Source organism: Eubalaena glacialis, chromosome 13, assembly GCF_028564815.1.
Source record: "Eubalaena glacialis isolate mEubGla1 chromosome 13, mEubGla1.1.hap2.+ XY, whole genome shotgun sequence".
Lineage (NCBI taxonomy): Eukaryota > Metazoa > Chordata > Mammalia > Artiodactyla > Balaenidae > Eubalaena > Eubalaena glacialis.
The window spans coordinates 75,354,088-75,362,091 of NC_083728.1; positions in this window are offsets into that span (position 1 = coordinate 75,354,088).

Below are 8,004 nucleotides of genomic sequence, written 5' to 3' on the forward strand. Positions count from 1 at the left end.
ATGATGGAACTGGATTCGAAACCAGGCAGGTTGGCTCTGGGACTTGTGCTTTTGACTACTACATTATATATATCCCTTCTCCCCTTGCCCCAGACAGCATATAAAAATTCCCCACCATCACCATTCCTTGAGGGTGTGGTTGCCCTGATGCCTCATTTCATTATTTCTGATAAATTTTCACAATTTATTACATTGGCTTATTTCCTATTTGGGGACTGTCCCAGGTGCCATTGATGAAAAGTGATCCTTTTCTCCAAAAATCTTAGTGAGGCTTTTGAATATTTAGTAGAAGAAATGGCGTTGTTAAAAAAAAAAAAAACCTATGTTTTCCGCTAAGAGTTTTATAGTGTCTGGCCTTACATTTAGGTCTTTAATCCATTTTGAGTTTATTTTTGTGTATGGTGTTAGGGAGTGTTCTAATTTCATACTTTTACATGTACCTGTCCAGTTTTCCCAGCACCATTATCGAAGAGGCTGTCTTTTCTCCACTGTATATTCTTGCCTCCTTTATCAAAGATAAGGTGACCATATGTGTGTGGGTTTATCTCTGGGCTTTCTATCCTGTTCCATTGATCTATATTTCTGTTTTTGTGCCAGTACCATACTGTCTTGATTACTGTAGCTTTGTAGTATAGAAAAATGGAAAACTACACAGCAACCAGAAGAAATTAAGTTCGGACATGCAACAAGATAGATGAATCAAAAATAAGTACACTGAGTGAAAGAAGCCAGATAAAAAAGAACACATGCTGTTTGATTCCATTTCTATTTCTTAAATTTTTAATTTTTTGCACAATTTTTAAAGGTTACACTCCATTTACAGTTATTGCAAAATATTTCCTATATTCCCCGTGTTGTACTATACATCCTTGTAGCCTGTCTCACATCTGATAGTTTGTACCTCCCACTCCCCAACCCTATATTGCTCCTCTCCCCCCTCCCCACTGGTAACCACTAGTTTGTTCTCTATATATTTGATTCTATTTCTATAAAATTCTAGAAAATTCCAACTAATTTATAGTGGCAGAAAACAGATTAGTGATTGCCTGAGAACAGGAACAGGGTCATGAGGAAAATTGGGGGATGATACGCATGTTCACTGTCTTGATTGTGGAGCTGGTTTCATGGGTGTATACGCATGTCAAAGCATCAGTGGTATACTGGACCGGTAATTTATTGTCTACAAGTTGTACCTCAACAGAGCTGTTTTAGAAATAATTTTTAAAAACCCAAATGAGTCTCTCAAAAGATAGTTCTGGTTTCTTTTTTTAGCTACTTTACCTCTTATAGAGATGTTTTTTCTGTAAAAGCATAAGCTCTGGAGTTAGCAAACCAATTCTGACCCTAATTACCTCTGACCTTTAGTGAGTCACTAGATCTTTGAACTTCAGTTTCCTCATCTGAGAAATGGGAACAACACCCACCTCACAGGACTGTCATGAGGAGCCAGCAGGGTGGTGTTTGTTAAATGCTCAGTACAAGCCCTGGGATAGGGCTTGCTGACTGTTAACTTGTATTATTTTTTTTGTTTTAATTAATTAATTAATTAATTAATTAATTAATTAATTATTTATTTTTGGCTGTGTTGGGTCTTCGTTTCTGTGCGAGGGCTTTCTCTAGTTGTGGCAAGCGGGGGCCACTCTTCATCGCGGTGCGCGGGCCTCTCACTATCGCGGCCTCTCTTGTTGTGGAGCACAGGCTCCAGACGCGCAGGCTCAGTAGTTGTGGCTCACGGGCCTAGTTGCTCCGCGGCATGTGGCATCTTCCCAGACCAGGGCTCGAACCCGTGTTCCCTGCATTGGCAGGCAGATTCTCAACCACTGCACCACCAGGGAAGCCCAACTTGTATTGTTATTGATGACAATTCAACTATTGGAGTAAAAAACAGCAGAGTGAAATCTTCTGATTTTTAAAGGCAGTTTCTAAATTAGCACATTTTTATATTTTATGGGGATAAAATGTTACAGGCGACAACGTAGAGATTGAATTCAGTGTTCTCTTCTTAGGTACCATTGGTTCACCTACAGATTTCCTCTTGGTTATATCCAGAAGGTAACTTTCTAAAATAGATTGGGTTTATTTTTAACTTTTTATTGAAGTACAATGTACACACAGAAAAGTACACACATCGTTATTGGCTTCATGAATTTTCACAAAGTGAACTCACCCTGTGGCCAGCATCCAGATCAAGAAATAGAAAGTGATAGATTCCCGAAGTCTCCATGTGCCCTGTCCGAGTCACTACCTCCCAAAGCTAACAGCACGGTCAGCTTTGCTTATTCTCGAACTTTCTGTTCCACTGTATGCGCTCTTTTGCATCTGGCTTCTTTCACTTTGTTTGTGAGATTCATCCAATTGCTAGCCGGTCCGCGTGATTCACATTTTCTTGATACTTTCTCTCTTACACCCTTTAAAAACATTATCATATCTTTGTTGAGACTTGAAGGATGAGAAAGTTTTTGTCAGAATTAGGGAGCAGTTTGGGTAAAAGAAACAGACTGTCCAAAGGCTTGATGCTGAGTAGAACAATGGGATGTTCAGGATACTGAAAATAGACATTCATTCTGGGGTAGATGTTTTCATAATTATGACCATTCAGATAGTTCTCAGCTTTTTCTACCAATAAACGATAATGAAATCAATGTCCCTGTACATATACTCTTACCAATTGGAGTTTTTATTTCTATAGGATCAATTTTTCAAACATAAGGCTCGCTGGGTCTAGGGGTAGGTGAATTTACAGATTTAATAAATATTGCAAGATTGTGTTACAAAATATTGTAGTAATGCATGCTCCCCCCAAAAATGCATGGGTTTGCCTATTTTCTCCCTCTTTGTCAGTACTGGATGTTAATCACGTTTTAAAATTTTCTGTTCTGTTGCTTTCCTTTGAATTTTTTTCTGGCTATTATCTTTTCATGTTTGCTGACCTTTTAGATTTCCTCTTCTGTAGAGAGAGCTATTTAATTTTAATAAGTATTAGTATCCAAATAGTAGAGAAAATGATAGAACCAAAAAAAAAAAATGTCAACAACATGAGAACATTCTGATTATCATATGAAATATGCTCCTAGTGACAAGCGCTTCAGTAAATAGTAGACATTATTACTACCATTTTAACTGTTGTTCCAAACAGGCAGATGGCGAGCAAATGAACCCTTACTGATGAGACTTCGTGGACTGCTCCTTCAGTCCAATGACTTTCTGGCTGTAATAAGTTCTGACGTAGCCAGCATGTCTGATGTCTGGTTATCAGTGACTCCAAAGACATCAGCATTTGAACTGGACACTGCAGGGGAGAAAATAGGGTGCTGGTGGCTTCTACAAGGAAGGAAGGAAGGTGCTCAGGTTCAAGCTAAACCTGCGATCTGAGCAGTGAGAAAGGTGAAAACGAGACTCATTTCCAACAACAAACTTGCCCTGAGCTCCAAGTGAGTGATCATACGTTGAAAACAATGGCAGAGCTATTTAGATAGAAATAAAGCCACAGTTTCAGAAGACAGTGAGGGGTTCTGAGACAGGCTGGGACCCGGGATCCTTTGCTGCAGTGCTTGAACCTGGACAAATGTCTCCTGGAGCAACAAAATACAAAGAAACTATATGGGACTAAAAATAACTGTGAGTATGTGCAGTTGGGGCAAATTATGAACAGCAAGATACAAAAAGACCAAAATCCAGCTGCCACTTCTGAGGTGCTAGGAGCAAAAGCAGGGTCATGCGCATGATCCTGCACACAGCACCACCAAGGGGGTGGGCAGACCACCTAGGCTACCCCTCTGGCCTGACCCACCAGTGCGCCCTTACATTCACCCTATTTATGGAACCAGCTCGCCCCACCGCCCTCCCCCACTCCCGCCTCAGGGAGTGAGCAAGGGAACCTGTTACTTGTTTTCACTCCCTCCTGCTGCAGCACGAGTCCCAATAAAGCCTTGCCTGAATTCCTTGTCTGGCCTCTTATCAATTTCTATTGATTAAAGAGTCCAAGAACCCGGGTCAGTAACAGTTCTGCTTTAAGCTTCTGTGACTGTCCACGGCGCACAGATCTCAGGATCAGCCTGAATTATCAAGCATCTGCATTACTACAAATAGTGACTTGTTTTAAGAAGAAATTATTAGACTGAAAGCCCAGTGTCTTTGGTATATTGGGAGGGAGCTTATCAGCCATAAATGTTCTCTGCTGCAAAGGATAGAAAATTCAACCCCCAGTGCCTGAAAGAGAAGGACATGTATTATTTGTTTCAGAGGCTCCCAGACTTTCTTGGTTCATGGTGTTCCTTGGACAAAAGGAATACCTAATAGTTTCATTTATTAGTTAGGTCCAAAAAAACACTTAGTATTTATGGCCTAACTACTTAGTGGCCATTTAAGAAAATACACATACATTGAAAGGAAAAATGTATTATTTCTATTTTATTTCATTCTTAAATAACTATAATTAAATAACTCAATTTAATTGCATTCTTAATAACTTTCATTTTTAAATACTACAGTTGCTTACCATGGGATATGTATGCCTTTGGGGCACTGCACAGGTTCTCAGGTCTTGGAGTCAGATTGGACACTGCCATTTTCACTTCTTTTTCCACACTGATTTTCATGCAGCACTTGTTTTTCTTAATTATTAATATGGCAACACCCATAAAACCAGGTTTGCAAAGATATGATGTAATTGAAAGGAATGTAGGGCCATCTAATAGAAAACTGTGAACTACCTTGAGCTAGTAATTCACACCCTGTCTGACAGATATTGAGCATCAATTTATTTCCCTTGAAAATTAAAATATCCCACAGCCGCTTTATGAATTCACTCTCTCTGGGGTGCTTTCTGGGAAGTGCATGTTTATTTAACAAGAAGTCTGGAGTAGCTGGTCTTGGGGTTGTCTGGTGCCTGGGTGGTGTCATCAAGGATCCACACTTCTGGCCAGTTGCACCTCATGCTCTTAAGGTGGCTGCCATGGCACCAACATCACATTTTTTCCACAACAGTGCATCAAAGAACAAGCTTGATGAAGCAAAGATAGACGCATTGAGGCCCCAAAGTAGGACAGGGCAACAGCAATGGGAATGGTCCAGCTAAACATGACAGATGTCTGGTCAGCAAATGTCACAGCCATGACATTACTGCCAAGGACATCTGAAATGCTCAGAACTGTGTAATAGACCTCATTGGTCAGGATGTAGATGAGTGTCACAATTGGCATAGAAATCCCAATGGCCAGGGGCAAATTTCTGGGTTTTTGATTTCTTCTGTTACAAAATTAAGGGTGTCCCAACTTGACTACGAGAAAGGGCAGAGTACTCTGAAAGTGCTCAGAATGTCCCTGGCACAATTTAACAAGGCCCATGACAATGATGGCAATGAGTGCCAGGACCATGGAGTAAGTGAACATGTCTTGCACACGTGTGCAGCCATCAATATGAGAAAGGAGGATAGAGTGGTTTGCCAGGATAAAATGCAACCTGCTTTTATACTCCGTTTGGACCTGGTGGTGGATGGCAGACAGGTGCCGACAGATGCAGAGATGTCTTAAAATGTTTCTATGCAAAAAAAGATAAAAATTAGAGGCTTTGGTCATGTCAACCAGACCTGGGATTGGAAGGCTGAAAAGTTTTCCAGTCAAACAATTTCTTAGGAAGACATCATTTCCCTAGTGTACTAGTTATCCTGGTGGTTTGGGAGACCAGTGCATTGCATATGGAGACATCAGGCCACACAAAAATCTCACGTCGTGGAAATACATTGTTTTGCTTGAATGATATTCAGATTTTCTCAGGAGAACCACTGGTTTTGGAGCTACTGAGTCCAATCCTGGCTCTTGTGGGGGAAGGGCATGCAGCAAGGACTGACAGCTAGTTGGCCCAGGAGTCAGGGAGGACAAATAATCTGGATCTGAGATTTGAGTGAGCAGTAGAAGTTGGCCAAGAGGGCAAAAGAGAACTCCAAGCAGAGGGGATGGCGTGGGCAGGGAGGGGGTGAGGGTGCAGGGCTCACCTGACAAATCCTTTATGGTGGTTCATGTGGCAGGAGTTGAGTCCAGGGTAGACCTGTGTGGCTGCTATGGGAGTTGAGTTTGGCACTGACTGCCACAGAAGCTGCTAGAAAGTCTGAAGTCAGGGAAGGATGGGATTAGGTTGACAGGCTGGGGAACAACAGCAACCACCATGTGGTGTGGCAGAAATTTCTGGGTGTTCACAAAATGCCTTTCTTTTTCCTTCTGAGCACACCGCTAGACTGTGTTTCCCAGACTCTTCTGTGGCCAGGTGAAGCCATGTGATTGAGTTCTAGTCAATCAAATATGGAAGGAAGTGGTATTTGCCATTTCTAGGCCTACCCCACAAACCACCCCCTGCACAGTCCTCCACATTCTCTTCCCCCATTGGCTGGCTGGTGCAGACGATCTGAGGACCTTGATGGTGGATCTCCAGGATGGAAGTAGCCTGGCTCCCTGAGTCACCATGTGATGAAGGGCCTGCTATGGACTATTCTGTGAACAAGGAATCAATTTTTACTATGTTAAGCCATTGAAATGTTGGGGTTATTTGTTAGGTGCCTACTCTGACTAATGAGAACCATAATAAGAGCTACTAGTTATTGGGCACCTGCTCTGAATTGGGCACTGTACTAAGGGCATTGTCTCACTTAATCTATACACCAATTCTATGGGGATGGGTACCACCATTAGCCCACTTTTACAGGCAAGGAAACTGAGGCTGAGAGAGAAGCTAGGGGGCACAGGTGGAGAAGCTTGATCCCCAAACCTGGACCCAAGTGCCAAACTGTGCCCTGCTGGTTGCCAGTTTTAAAGGAATGGATTGAAATTGGGTGAGGCATCCGACATAGAGAACAGACTTGTGGTTGCCAAGGGGGTGGGTGGGGAAGGGATGGACTGGGAATTTGGATTAATGGATGCAAAATATTTTATATAGAATGGATAAACAACTAGGTCCTACTGTTTAGCACAGGGAACTATATTCAATATCCTGTGATAAACCATAATGGAAAAGAATATGAAAAAGAATGTATGTCTATGTATAACTGAATCACTTTGCTTTACAGCAGAAATTAACACAACATTGTAAATCAACTATACTTCAATTAAAGGAAAAAAAAGAAATTGGTTGAAGCAAGAAGACCAGATGAGGAGTTGTAGTAATACCAGCTGGGAGTTCCTACCTGTGAAGTGGGAAAATAATAGACTATTGTGAATATTAATTATTGAAGGAATGCATGTGTGGTGTCCAGTGCAGGGTCTGCCGTTGGCAGGTGTATAATGAATATTTAATTTTTTTTCAAGAGGCTAAGTAAGAACCGATGAAGGCTTGGGTGAAAACAGGAGAGAAATATTCCGGGAGCAGCACTTGGCAGGACTTGATGTTGCAGGGACATGGGAGGAAGGGAATAAGAAACATCTTGTACGATGTGCTGTGGGTGCAGAGGAGGGAGAGAGCAGGTCTCAAGATAACCAGCAAGAGAGCAGCCCTGAAACCTTCTGAGATGTGCAAATGTTCAGTAGAGGCGCTGCGTTCCCGGGCCTCGAGCTGAAAAGAGCTCTCAGCAAACTGTCAAACCCTTGTCCAGATGCATCTACTTCTGTCCTGAAGCAGATGCTTTTCATCTACACGATCTTGAGCAGGTGCTTCAACTTCTTTGTGCCTCGTTTTTATCATCTGAAGATGGGGATAAGAAGTCATAGGACTTACAGGGTTGTTGTGGACATGTGCAGAGTGCTTAGCACAGCGGTAGATATGTAATGGGTTATCAATAAATGGTGGAAATTTTCATTAAAATTCTCTTATCCCTGACATTACTTCTCTATCTCTATGTGCAATGCTCAGATAATAGTTATGTGAACATCGAACAGCATCTTTGTCTGTCTCGTTCACCGCTACATTTCCTGCCAGCTCTTAGGACAGTGGCTGGTTCACAGTAGGTATGTAAATATTTGTTGAATGTATGAGTAAGGAAACCCATCTCTCTTTTCTTCCCTTCCTCCCTTCTTTCCT